The 14,753-nt window shown below is 46.0% G+C and overlaps 1 long non-coding RNA gene across 1 annotated transcript; it reads right to left on the bottom strand.

Moving 5' to 3' along the window:
* Nucleotides 1–6,123: 6,123 nt before the first annotated feature.
* LOC146336940 (uncharacterized) lies at nt 6,124–14,399 on the bottom strand. Its single transcript, XR_014785251.1, has 3 exons — nt 12,744–14,399; nt 7,918–8,212; nt 6,124–7,056 (listed from the first exon to the last, which is right to left on the bottom strand). It is a non-coding gene; the product is annotated as an uncharacterized LOC146336940 (long non-coding RNA).
* Nucleotides 14,400–14,753: the final 354 nt, after the last annotated feature.

The raw sequence follows: 14,753 nt of genomic DNA, 5'->3' as shown, positions 1-14,753 counted from the left end.
ATTTGTGGTTGAGGGGAGTGGGTGTGTTGTTGAATCAGGCCACACACGAAATGGGGAGTGTGTTAGAGGGACCTTGCTAAACCGTTGTCTTAACATGTGAGTTAGCCACAGAGGGGAAAATGTTCCGGCTTGGTTTTGGTTTTTCCCATTGCAGCTAATAGCAAATCTAAGAGGAGGGAGCTACTTGGATCAAACCACAGTATGGAATAGACCTTCTCTTCCCCTATGCCACAGTCCCAATCCAAACCCTCCTCCCTGCTGCTGTGGCTTTTGGAAGAGGGAAAAATATGTTGGGAGTCCCTGTTGCTCCAACTGTTTGTGCCTTTGTAAAAATCCTGCTGCAGGCCTGTGTTAGGAGCCCTGCCAGAAAGCAGTCTAAAACCCTGTTAATAAGTCAGTTAGGCTACTGACGTATAGATCCTAAATTCAATAGTAAAGGTTCAACGGACAGCACACCATGCTCCTCAAACAAAGCATCTTTCCAAACCTGATCCAGGAGGATCCAGGATTAAAATGTTTTAAATCACCATCCTTTGTCTTGGGATGAAATACATTAATGGGGAAGATACCCAGTCAGTCAGTCTAGAGATAAGAATTACTCTATGTGCAATCCAGAAACAAACACAGATAGAAGAAGGGTGCTTGAATAACTCTGTGTACTCCATCCACTTCAAGCCGCTTCAGCTTTTAACTCACCATAATACATTCCTGACATACTTTGGGCTGCTGCAGGATTCTGGCGAGTATCCAGACACCTTTGAGGGGGTGAAATTTGCCAGTAGATCAAACACTCTGACAATGGAAATGATTTGCCATTGTCTGGGATTTGTCAGTCCCCTTCCCCCACCCTTAGAAATCCTAGTCCTTAGTTAGTGTAGGACAGCCTTCTCTAATCTGGTGCCCTCCAGATGTTTTGGCCTTCAACTCCCATCAGCCCCAGCCAGCAGGGCCAATGGACAGGAATGCTGGGAGTTCTGGTCCAAAATATGTGGAGGGCACTAGATTGGAGAAAGCTGTTGCAGGATCTCTCAGTTCTACCACCCAAAGTTTGTATGTGCAGATTAGATCCTTCTCCCATTTCTAGGGATGTATGGATTTTGATATGGATGATATTCTGGAGGTGATGGACTCGACCTTGGGGGAGCTGGAGGTGGCGACGGCCAACAGGAAGCTCTGGTGGGGGGTGGTCCATGAAGTCACGAAGAGTCGGAAGTGACTGAGCGAATAAACAACAAATGGATTTTGATAAATCCGTTCCATCCATGTTTTGAGGATTGTCAGGCATCTTTCGTTCTGTCATCTGCTCATTGACAGAATCAGATTTTTAAAACCAGAATTTCATTCTACTTGCAGTAATTTACGTTAGCGCTAATACGCACTTGTGCAAATGCACATTAATGTGCATTAGCGCTAATATGCAGCTGGTCCACTGCAGAATCCGCAGGTCAGATTCACAGAAATCTGAACTTATTGAATCCATTGTGAATTTCTCCGAGATCCCTACCCATTTCATTCCACAAGGATCCATAAGGAGCCTGAGCAACCCAGACAGAAGCTTCAAGGGAACCAAGAAGGAAAAAAGCAGGGAAGGAAGTCATGATGAGCCCCAATGGCTCTGGCAGTGCTGGTCTACCTCGCAGGGCTCTTGTAAGGATTACAGTGTTAATGTACATTCCAAACACCTTATATACATGCATTAGTGCTTAATATTCTTAGTACTTAATAGACTGGGGGTGGGGGTGGAGAAGACTTGACAGGCAACCCTAGCTGAGTTTCTTGGCACCGTGGGATATATATTTGGACTAGAATGGGATGGTTGCAGTCACCTGAAACACACACACTCCTGAAGGCAGTGTATGCACTGCACTTCTCAGCCTGGCCTGAGTTAATCCCCAAAGACCAGAAGAATGGTGTGTAAACATAAGATCAAAATAACTGAAATCTGCTCTGCAGCAGGAGGGGAGACCGTGCAGCTGACCAAGCGCCTTTCTCCATCGCTGTATCATTCCGTGGCGTAGAATGTATATATATAGATATGTAGGCATTGGCTCTGATGAAGAAGGATGCTGGGGATATTAAGAGAGCAAAGCCAAGCCTTTGGCGGATGGCTCTGCCCCAGCAATTCCTTCCAATGAAAGAGGGGTGGGGGTGGGGAGAAGGTTCTTGGAAGAGTACACACGTTCTGCCCACTCAGCACATTGCACCTTCTTCTGCCATGCCTACGGAGCGGGGGAACAGGGTGGCGGTCTTTATCATAAGGATGGGATCGTCTAGGACATCAAAATGCCTCAAGCCAAGAGACAATGTTTTTTAAAAGATATCAGTCTCAGGTGGATTTTATTCCATAGGGTGCGCTTGAACAGTCTTAGGGCGCAAACCTATGCATGTTTAGACGGAAGAAGTCCCACAGCGCCCAGCGTTCCCCAGCCAGCATGGCTGGCTGGGGAATGCTGGGAGTTGTAGGACTTTTTCCTTCTAAACGTGCATAGGATTGCACCCTTAGCAAGGCGAATGATCTCAGTTCTCCTTGCAACAACTCTGCATTATTGTTATAGGGAAGGGCTGTAGCTCAATGGTAGAGTCCTTGCTTTGCATGCAGAATGTCCCAGGTTCAATCCCCAGCATCTCCGGGCAGGGCTGGGAAAACTCCAGCCTGAAACCCTGGAGAGCTGCTGCCAGTCTGTGACGATAGTACTGGCCTAGATGGCCTCAGTATTAGGCAGCTTCCTATGCTATCTCCATCATTCACATAGGAAGGGGAAGAAGCTAAAAGAGGGTGACTTCTGTCTATGGTGAGATCTGAACCTGGGAAAATATGACTCTGCCTTTATACCAAGACAGGCTACAGATTCATGTAGCCCAGTACTGCCTACTTGGATTGGCAGTGGCTGTCCGAGGCAGAGGGAGGCTTTTCCCAGCCCCACTACTTGGGATCCTTTTAACTGGAGAAGCCAAGGATGGAATCTCAGGTAACTTCTGCATGCACAAGATGAGCTTTGTAATTCAGCTGTGCCTTGCTTCCCAGCTCTTGCCACTGCATTAAACCACTTTTACACCAGTTTAGTCAGGCGTAACATGGAACGCCTGAGCAGCACCAGTTATTTCACCAAACTTACCATTTCTTGGAGATCTCCGAGTTGTGCAAAATTTTCATCTCCTGTAAGGACCTGCTTTTTTTGGCCTTCCTCCCTAATTTATGAAAATTTGAAGGCCACATATGCACCATGAGATCTGTTGCCTATGATTGCATGAGGAGTGTGCATTCTTTGCACCACATTCTGTGCATGCTCACCATTTGGACAGTCTTTCCAGGTTTGGTCTCTTTTTTAAGAGGAAATAATTTGTTTTAATTGGTGCAGACTTTGATTTTGCATCCAGACTCTACTGGCCATCCTTCACCTTTTCTTTTCTTTCCTAGAAGTTTCCAGATGAATATACACCAGTTGCACAACTTCAGCAATTATAAATATATTTCACAAAAGAAAAACACCCCACCCTCTGTTGCCAGAACATATGAGGATAGAGACCTTTGATAAAAGGATAGAAAGGAACTGGGAGGAATGGAGAAACTGGAAAGTGGGGGTGTGGTGGAAAAATGAATGCAAAATTGGAATAACAGTGGAGCTATTCCACTTTTCCAAGGAAGAGTATGGCTGCCTAATTTCCGCCTTTTTGATGGCTGCCTAATTTTCCCTCCTCCTTCAGCCCAATTCTGTTAAAAGCAGAGGAGGTGTGAAAATAGCCTCTTCTGGTACCTTTAAAAGATCTTGAGCTGTTGGCTTTCTAGGCTACAGAGCCTGAAAAACCACAGGAAATTGTCTATTTGGTCATTGCGGTTCTTCAGCTTCCTTTTGTTCCCCCTTGCTGTTGAATGATAAAAAAGAAATCAAATCCTTATCAGCTACAAAAGAAACTTCCTGTTGTTTCAGCCTTACATGCCCGCATGTTCTCAAGGTAAAACTGAAGGGTCTCTGATGTGTGTGAATGTTGCCATTTGTAGCTATTAATTGCCACTATGGCGACTTTGAACGCAATGATAAGCCAGCATTCTGGTGATGTTCATGAGCTGCCTGTTCCTGCATGCAGCCTGTTTGCTCCTCTGTGATGCTTGTACTATATGGCCCCTGGTTTGCTGTGCTTGTTCTCTGTTTATGATTCCTGGATTGTTTGGGACTGACAACTCAGGAACCTTGGTTTGGATGACACAGTAAACTCAATTCCTAGTTAGTTTAGTCCAGGGCTGAGGAACTGCAGGGCCACAGCCAAATCCGGCCTTCCTGGTTTTCCCCAGGTGGCCACGCCCTCTTTTTCTGGCCACGCCTTTGTAGTTTTCCAGGTTTTCCATGTTTTTCCCCAATATAAAAGGTCGAAACGCCTCTCCTAAGGCTTAGTTCCTGGCAGTAAAAGTTTTAAGCTACAATATGCTAGTATTTTTTGGTATTTTGGCCTCATTCCTTTTGCCTTTGGGCCCATCCACATTACAGTGTGGCCCCCAATAGCTTCTCTGAAATGGAAATAGGCCCTCAGGCTGAAAGAGGTTCATTTGCTACAGCGGGAGACATGGCCAGGGAGCTCTCCTGACCACCCACTGAAGTGCCGCTCTTCCCATTCTGCCTCCTGAGGTGGGGGATTCACCCTGGCTCATGGGAGGGCTGGCCCTGTATTGTCCCCTCTTGTCCTACTGACTAACCTGGTTGGCTCTCTGAGGCCTCAGGGTGGGATGGGGGCTCTTTTCCATCGCTGCTCCCTGCTGAGATCCATTGGACTGGAGATTCTGTGCCTTGAATCCCAGCTCTTTTGCCTGCAAAGCATGCTCCCTCACTCGGATAAACAAGCTCCATCCTTACAAATGGTTAAAATGGTGATAGTCCCCATTAATATTAACAATTGTTTAAATATTAAATTGTGTTCCTGCTGTGTCTGCTAGCAAAAAATAAAATAAAAATAAAACGAGTGTGCCAACAATGAAGCTATAATGGGCTTTCCTCCTTCCCAGAGCAGCAGAAACAATCAGCAAAGATGCCAGCTCTCTTCCAAACTGCTGCGTTTCCTTCACGGCTGGGGCCCTGTCATTCTCTTGATGTGTCTTATTAGCTTATGCTGTTTACCAGCTTTCGACACACCATTGTGGGCATGCAAAAGAAGGCTGTTGGGGCCGTCCATTCCATGGCCTGGTTCAGATGTAAGAACAAACCGTGGTTTGTTGTTATGTGAATGAGGCCGCAATGGTGCAGCTAGGTAATGTTATAGTCTGGTCTTACGCGGTGGGATGGACGTTTTAGACAGCCATGTGTATTACTTCTGTCATGAAGCACACAACTAATATTTCTCTTCACCCCCCTCCAACCTCCATTCCATGCTTTCCAACTGCTTCTGCATTCCTCCTAATTTTCCACTCACATCCTAGCATCGTTGTAACTACAGGAATAAAATAGAGTTTGCTTCTGCTGCCCTGATTGCCTCATCACCTGCTGCTCTCTGGGTGGTTATTCCCACTTACCTGCCCCAGGCTGTGGGGCTCTGTACTTTGGTCCATCCTGCAAAGCGGTCTGAGCCTTGGGTTAGCGTGCTCCCTCCTTCTCTCTTCACACAGGAGGCAAGATCTAGAGCTTGTTTGTTAACAAGCCAAGATCTCAAACCACAGTTCAACAAACCTTAAAATCAAACCAGCATCAGATGTTGATATCCTGGCTAGTTAAAAAGCCGGTTGGAACAAACCACCTTTCGCCAAGTTTCAGTGCAGGAGGAGCAGAAGCTTGAAATCTCCTTCCCTCTCAGGCAAAGAGGAGGGAAAGGCACATGAACCCGAGGCTTGTGCCAGCATCTTCATGTAAAGGGCTGGTGCCAAGGGTTGGCAACACTGCACACCCACTGAAGCCCATGCCCCATTAGGGGGCCCACTGCCAGTTCCTGCAGGATCCTGGCCCTGCTCCTATGCTGAGTAGAAATATTTGTAAATTCAAACACATGTTTTTAACGGAGCATTATTCTCCTCTTCTGGATCTTTCCATGGTCACTTATCCTCAGCAACAGTACTCCTCTCTGGCCAGCCTCTTCTCTTTGTAAGGCTGCCATATCAAATATCGAAAACTAGAACATAATCCTGGGAAATTCAATATGATCGGTTTGCACTTTCTCTAGCAATGGGAGTTGTTTATTAATATAGTAGCTACCTGTTTTACTAGCCATAATGTTACTGCAGCAGTAAAAGGGTGGGGGAGGGAATCAAAGTATACTGAGCAGCTTATGAAATACGTCCCAAAGTTAAAATTTGCAAAAAAGAAAAGAAAATGGTCACTTTAGTATAATTAAGGAATGACACCAGAATATCAGACAGTCTTGGGATCTATCTGCCTTTAAAATTATACTCTGCTGCTTGGTGTATATTTATAGTATATTGTATCTACAGAGGTTGATGTAAAGTGGCACAACACTGTGGAGGCAAAATCTTAAGGCAAAATCTTTAAGAAAGATAGAAAGACTGACTCCTGATACCCACTTAACAGCACAGCTACTGATGAAGGCAGTAGCTGAAATGTTCAACTTAAAATATATTTTGAATACTCTGTTGTTAGTCTTTCTCTCTTTCTTATATCTATATTTAAAAGAAAAGATTCTTTAACAGAAAGTTTCATTTCACAGTGGGAGAATAGCTGCAGTGAAGCAAATTAGGTGTTGTTTGTTGGGGATGGGGTGTGTGGGGAGTAAAAAGAAAGCCAGTACATCCTATTTTTGTTTTAAGGCATACCCCTTAAAAGTAAAAAGAAATAAAAGAAATGAAAAGGACAAAATCACAACTTTACCAGGGACAGGTACTAGAAAGGAGGACAACTGGACATCTGATATTGGCACCTGATATACATATGTATAAAATATACACATCCAGCAGTGTTGGGTTAAAAAATAGGGTATGCTCTTTTTAGCTAGAGAATGGTGCTGGAAAACAAGAGATCTCTGGAAACCTTCTTTGGCATGTGACCTCTTGTATTTTCTCAGTTCTGAGGCAGATTTCCTGTTGTGGTCCCAGCCTTTTCCTTCCTGTCCTTTACAGCAGGGCTGAAAGATGAAAAGTAACGAAACAGAGAACACAGTGATTTCAGAATATGGTGGTGTTTTGGAATAAGGCATTTCTGTTGTGGACTACATGTCTTTATCCAGTTTTTATCTTTGGCAAACATGGTTGCCCCCCTGCCCATATTAGCTTTGAAACAACCCTGGGAGGTCAGTTCGGTTGAGAGACAGGGCCAGTTCCCATGATCGCCAGAGCCCACCATGGCTTATTTAAGCTATTCTATGAACCCTAAAACAGCCCACAGATTTGTTAACCACACCAACAACACACCCTTGCTGGGTTCAGATGCCACGATAAGCTGTGGAGACTGACTGCCATGGCTTGAATATTCACAATGGCTGCCGGCATGTGCCCCAACCCACCAGGGCATAAATAAAGCCACGGTGGGCTGCAGTGATTGTGCAAACCAGGTCATTGTGTCTGGCCCAAGGTCACCCAGCAAACATCCAGGTTGGGAAAGGCTGCCTTAGTCTAACGCTCTAACCAGCACACCACGCTGGCCGTTGTAGAGAGTTTGGCGTTCTTGAGGCATGCCAGAGTTGGCCTTATCCAGCAAGACCAGGTGCCATTCAGGGCATTCAAATGAGGAGATAGACAGGGCACAATCTAGTGGGGAAATTCCTGCAATCCCCCTGATGTAGGAGCGGTAGGGACTTTGGAGCAGCTCTTGGTCACTTCAGTGACGTACGTGGAAAACTTCCTGGCGGATTATACTTCACGTCAGTTAGTGTGTGTGGGGGGAACTGTTTGGATTTTTTTTTCCACGGCAGGCACTAAAATGTTTTAAGCCAGCCCTTAACAGTGTTTCTTAAAATAAGACCCATCAAACAACATACATAATATACCTTGATTTCAGCAAAGCTTTTGAAAAGTGCCCCGTCATATCCTGATGAGCAAACTAGCTCAAAGTGGGCTAGATGAAACAACTCTCAGGTGGATCCACAGTTGGCTACAGAATCGGACACAAAGAAGATCCAGGGGATCTTCTCAAACTGAGCAGAGGTAACGAGCGAGGTACCGCAGGGCTCAGTCCTGGGCCCAGTGCTCATCAACATTTTTATCGATGACTTGGACAAGGAGGTGCAGGGAATGCTGATCAAATTTGCAGATGACACAAAATTGGGCAGGATAGCTGATACCCTGGAAGACAGAAACAAAATTCAAAGTGATCTTGATAGGCAGGAGCGCTCGGCAGAAAACAACAGAATGACATTTAATAGGGATAAATGCCAAGTTCTGCACCTAGGAAAAAGAAACCAAATGTACAGTTACAATATGGGGGATATGTGGCTCAACAACACTACAAGCAAGAAGGATCTTGGAATTGTTGTCGATCACAAGCTGAATATGAGCCAACAATGTAATGTGGCTGCAAAAAAGGCAAATGCTATTTTGGGCTGCATTAATAGAAGCATAGCTTCCAAATCACGGGAAGTACTAGTTCCCCTCTACTCAGCACTGGTTAGGCCTCATCTGGAGTACTGTGTCCAGTTCTGGGCACCACACTTTAAGAAGGATGCAGACAAACTGGAGAGGGTTCAGAGGATGGCACCCAAGATGATCAGGGGACTGGAAACAAAGCCCTATGAGGAGAGACTGAAAAAACTGGGCATGTTTAGCCTTGAGAAGAGAGGACTGAGGGGAGATAGGATAGCGCTCTTCAAGTCCTTGAAAGGTTGGCACAGAGAGGAAGGCCAGCATCTCTTCTCGATCATCCCAGAATGCAAGACACGGAATAATGGGCTCAAGTTCCAGGAAGCCAGATTCCAGCTGAACATCAGGAAAAACTTCCTGACTGTTAGAGCAACATGACAATGGAACCCATTACCTAGGGAAGTGGTGGTGTCTCCCTCACTGGAGACATTCAAGATGAGGCTGGACAGCCATCTGTCAGGGATGCTCTGACTCGGATTCCTGCATTGAGCAGGGGGTTGGACTCGACGGTCTTATAGGCCCCTTCCAACCCTACTAGTCTATGATTCTAACTCCCCAGGTGCATAAACTGTAAATGGAATGCCTGGACTTAACAAAAAAACAAATGCAGCATTTCTTCCTGGCCTTATCTCTTGGTGTGATCCAAGGCCTTGACTGAGCCCAAGTTCCTGGATGCTGTTTCTACACCAAAGCTTGTGTTGCCCAGCTGGTGTCATTTGTCCAGAACCCTTTGTCATGTAAAGCAGTAGAAGAACCAGTGCTGGATTTTAGTGAGTGCTTTGTTTGAGCCGAAACATGGTAATGTTGAGCCAAGATTCTGTTCCAGGTAAAAACATGGAACTGGTTCACACATAATGGCAATTCATAGGTTAACCCATGAATTGTTGGGGCCATGTGGGAGCAAGCAAACTGCCTCCCATGCGCTCATCACTTCCGCTTTGCATCCACTTTGCTAAACAACCCAGGAACATCCCATTCCTGAGTTGTTCGATGTGATGTCCGAAGCCGGAACTCTGGATTGTTAAGGGACAAAACAACCCAGAGTTTTAACCAGCAACAAACCATGAGTTCAAACTCTGGGTCGATTGTCCCCCAGAACTCTAGGTTCGGACATCACAGCGAACAACTCAGGAATGGGATGTTCCTGGGTCGTTTAGCAAAGTGGATGTAAAGCGGAATTGATGAGTGCATGGGAGGCAGCTCATTTGCTCCCACAAAGCCCTGACAATCCACGATCTAAGCAATCTGTGGGTTGTTGCTATGTGTGAACCAAGCGGCTCCTAGAATCCAAGCTGCAATAAAACATTCTGGGTGGGATTAGGAAGCACTATGCTTTCTAATGTAAAATTTCTCATTTTCCAAATTAAATTGAAGTATCTTTAAGCAACTTGAAATGCTATTTAAAACTGAATGGATAAACTGGTTGGAGCCTAGAAGAGGGTGGACAGACAACCTACAACCGTCCTTGTACATTATAAGTGTGGAAAGAGCTCCATGTGGCACAGTAACAGCAGGCCTGTAAAGCTGGCCCTGTTGCTGGCATTGTGTAGCTTCCCACCCCCATCCTCTTTCTAATCATTGCTCCCAGTTGCTTGTTTGACAGGCAGAGAGCCAGTGCGTGAGTAGGCCGTGGCATCTGCTGCTCCTTCTTCTCACCACTACTCTTGTCTGGGCCAGAGTGAGAGGCAGGTGAACAAGCAGGTTGTAGTGGTGAAGAGGAGGAGCAAGTCCAGCGGTCCCCTGTTGGGGTGTGGGCCCTTGACATGTGCCCAACCATGCCTACCCTTGACATCAGCCCTCTCCACATTATCTGGAACCCTGATCTGGCAAAGGTCCAGATTTTGTTGAAACCCAGGTGTATAGAGCTCTATTGGCATAAGCCTCTGATATTCTGACTTCATGCAGAACACATGGATGTTGGGGAGTGAGGGACAGGATTAGGAAGCTGCATGATGTCATGAGGGGGCACTCTGTCCCTATTTTTTGTCTCTTGGGGATGGCTTGATAGAATGTTGTTAGCATAAGAATGTAAGAAGAGCCCTGCATTCTGTTCCACAGCGGCCAATACCTATGTCTTATGGGAAGCCCACAAGCAGAAAGCACCCTCCCACTATGGCTCCCTAGCAACTGGTATTTAGAAGCACATTGTCTCTGATCCCTTAAGGTAGCATATAGCCATCATGACTTGTAGTCACTGATAGCCTTATCTTCCATGTATTTGTCTAGCCCTGGTAAAGCGGTCTAAGTTGGTGACCACCAGTACATCTTGTTATAGTGAATTCCATAATTTAAAAATGCATTATGAGACGAAGTGCTTTGTGTTATCTGTCTTGAATTTCCCACCATTTAGCTTCATTTGTTGACCCTGAGGTCTAGTATTATGAGAGGGAGAAAAACATCTCCTTATCCATTTTCTCCACATCATCCATAATTTCATACACCTTTATCATGTTCCCCTCATACTCATCTTTTTTTTTTTCAAGCTAAAAAGCCCCAAAGCTTCCTCATAGGAGAGTTTCTCCAGCCCCCTAATTATTTTGGGTGTCCTCTTCTGCACTTTTCCCCAGCTCTACGAAATCTTTTTTGAGGTGCGGTGACCAGAACCGTGCACTGTATTCCAAGCGTGGTCACACCACAGACTGGTATAAGGACACCATATTACATATTGCAGGAGCTCCCAACCTCTTTGGGTCAGGGGGCACATTTGGAATTTTGAGGGAGTGTCATCGGCACTCTCACAAAATGGCTGTGATGGGGCACCTTGCCCATTCATAAAATGGCTGCCATGGCGGGCATGGCCAGTTACAAAACACTCATATTCCAGAAGACAACTAGTAAGACTGAGAGAAAAGTAATTTGCCTGAAGAACCGAAGTACAATGCAGAGATGGAGGCCGAGCTCCAAAACACAAAACCACTCTTTTGAACCCAAGTAACAATGGTGTTTTGCAGCATGCCAACTTCCCAGCTAAAAAAATAAAAATAGGAGGGGCAGGGAGCCTTGCGGGCACTGAGAGAGGTCTCCATGGGTACATAGGGCCTCATAGGCACCATGCTGGAGACCCTGATGTATTGTATAAGGGCATTATGAAATTGGCCATTTTATTTTCGATTCCTTTCCTCATGATCCCTGACATAGGGTTTGCCTTTTTCACAGAATGAGAGTTGTCATTCACCTCTCTCCCCTGGGGTGGGGTCTTTAGAAGTGTAATCTTCCACTCCTGGGACTTAAGCAATCGGATATAGTTGTGCACCTTCCCCGCCACAGATTTGATTGTGTATTCATCATTCCACACTGATGAATAAAACAGCAGGGATAGAGTTTTCCTGTCTTCCCAAGGTTAACATCCCAGGAACCCAGGGAATCCTAATCTCGACTCTGCATTCAGTCCAGAGTGTGTGATTCTAAGGTATTCCCACCTCTGAACTTTCAACAGCAATCTGCTGAGCATGCGGCTTGATTTCCGTAAATCCTTCCTATATGGACTTCCAGCAGTTCTTGTCCATTTCTTGCGGCTTGTTCAGAATGCAGCAGTGCAGCTTTAAACTGTTCTAGGCCTCTGCGAGTGATCAAATTATGCCCACCTGGCATTCTTTACTCTGGCTGGCTATTATTCAGCAGCTCATTTGAATTTAAGATAACATTGCTGGTTTTCAAGGCCCCAAAGTGATACAAGCCCTGACTTAGTTGGCAACCGAGCTGAATGACACCTCTCAGCAATTTGCCTCTGTCCCTCCCGACTTTTAGAAGTGCTCAAAGACCTTGCTGTTTTCCAGGTCCTTTTTCCAAGACCCACTTTTAGCTTCCTCAATGGATTCTTCCCTTTCCTGCAGGGTAGTGATGGGGATTCCCTGTTTTACCAGGAGTTAATCCCTCAGAAGTCTGGGAAGCCTTGCTCCGGCCTCTAAAGCTATTCATGTGGCCATGCAACAAAAGAAGATGCTTGTATTGCAAAGCTGTAATTTAGGGCTGTGCATGGGCCTAAAATTATACATATTCCAGATTTGAAGGGATGGGAGTAGGGGTGGGGAATAGAAAGCTGCCATTCTTGTGGCTTGCTGGGACGGGGGGAACCCTAAGTAGAACAAAATTATGTGTGTGCACGTGCATGCACGTGCACACGCACACAATTTTCTGATTTCTTTAGTATTTACAGCTTGCCTCCCTGATAGCCGAAACAGTATTATCCCATCACATAGAAAATAGCAGGACATTGTTGAAAGTTTGCATTACTTACAAGCAATTATTCTTAATGTTGTTGTTTCAAAGCAAGCATTCCCAAGCATTACTTTGGCTCTTTTGCCATGTGATTGAGTGATTTCCATGATGTGCTATGAGGAGTAGCAACAGCCCTGAGCTTGTTTCCCCAAAGTTCCTTTTTGCAAACCAGTTTTAGCCCCTTAAGATGGAGAAGGGCTACAGACAAAAAACTCATCCTGGTCAAGCAACAAAGTTAGGATTTGTACCTTGTGCAGTGCTATTCTATATGTGTCTACTCAGAAGTACGTCCCATTTAATTCGATGGGCCTTCCAGCCAATGGCCACAACACACCGGTAGGGGAAGAGAATATTGTATTATTTCATGTACAATATTTGTATGTCACTCTATTACATAACGTTCTTTAGCCTTGCTTTATTCTTTAAGTTGATAAAATGCAAATTTGCCATCCAAAATTATACTTTTTGTGGGGGCAAGGAAAAGTCGCTTAGAAAATTTTCTTTTGTCCATGTTTGGGCTCAGAAATTTGTGCATGAAAGGATATATCTTTGCCATGCCTCTGTGCTTTGTAAAGTTGATAGTAATATAGTGTGCACCACATTGATAGAAGACATATTCTGATCCTATCAGAAGTAAATCCCACTGAGTTCACTATTTCTGTATTTTCCTTCAAGATTTTCAGAGTACTTGACAGGTTGTTCCCTGCCAGCCTCCCATCACACAAGGTGCAGGATCAACCACATCATACACCTTTAGATGAGGGCTGGGGAACCAGTGGCTGTTCAGATGCTGTGGACTTCAACTCCCATCAACCCCAGCCAGCAAGGCCAAGGTCCAGGAATGCTTGCTGCTGTAGTGCAAAACATCTGGAAGGCACCAGTTTGGGAAAGCTCAGTTAAGGAGGGCTGTGTTCTGGTGATGTGGGCGCTCGCTGACCATGAAATCTCCCACTACAAGAAATCTGTTAAACTGAACCATTAAACTTTTAAGGTGCAGTGCCATCTCCAGGTTTTTGAGGGCTCTTGGAAAGGCACCCTCAAGGGGGCTCCTCCTCAGTGAGTCGACCTTCTCACCACTAGTCACACTAGCTGATGGCTAGATAGCATCACCGATGCAACGAATATGGACTTGAGCACGCTCCGGGAGAGAGCGCAGGACAGGAAGGCCTGGCGTGCCATGGTCCATGGGGTCACGAAGAGTCGGACACGACTGAACGACAAAATCATTGCTACTACTTGCTTCCCTGGGAGGCAGACAGCCAGGGAGCAAGCAGGCCTGGGCACCTCCTGCTCCTTTTCCTCACCACCACCGTTGTCTGCGCCAGAGCCACAGGCAGGTAGAGCGACTGTGGGGGGGTCTTGTCAGTGGGCCCCTGCTAGGCTGTGGGCCCAGTGAAGGTGCCACAAGAATGCACTGTTTTAATGGTTTTGCTCCGGAAGTTGCTATTCTGCTTGAAAAGCGGAGTGCATTTCATTGCGAAGAAGAAAATAAGCAACAGGGAAACAGTTCAGTCCACGGCCATTCCAACCGGGCGACAGGCCCAGGAATCCCGCTTTTTAATGCTCCGCTTTGGCCACTCTGCAAAGAGGCCCATCCGCCTCTCGCCCTCCTCCGGTCCTAGCAGCAGCAGCAGCAACCCATTACTTCCCGAGCCGCCCTCCTCCCGTGGCCTCTGATAGGCCCGCCCGATCCAGGAAACTCTGTGCCCCAGTCACCGCCAGGGTCTGTAGCCCGAACCAAAGCTCCGGAGAGGAGAGGGGGAGCCGATGCGGACCCAACGCTCTGCGAGCGTTGCAAAAGGCGCTTCCCCGTTGCACGGAGGGAAGTGAGCGTAGCGGAGTCATTCTAACGCTTCAGTATTCATTATTATCATCATCACCACTATATTAGCAAAGAAAGAGAAAAAGCAAAAAAAAGAGGGTCTCTGAGCATTGCAAGACCCCCACCCCCTTGCACAGTGGCTGCATTATAGCAACGGGTTCTGTTGTTGTTGTTACCATCGTCATATTACATTATCATGCAAAGAAA

Source organism: Heloderma suspectum, chromosome 11 (genome assembly GCF_057233095.1).
Source record: "Heloderma suspectum isolate Gila_16-S chromosome 11, 16-S_ref, whole genome shotgun sequence".
Classification (NCBI taxonomy): Eukaryota; Metazoa; Chordata; class Lepidosauria; order Squamata; family Helodermatidae; genus Heloderma; species Heloderma suspectum.
The sequence above is the reverse complement of the archived record's forward strand: the minus strand, read 5'-3'. Positions and strand labels throughout refer to the sequence as shown.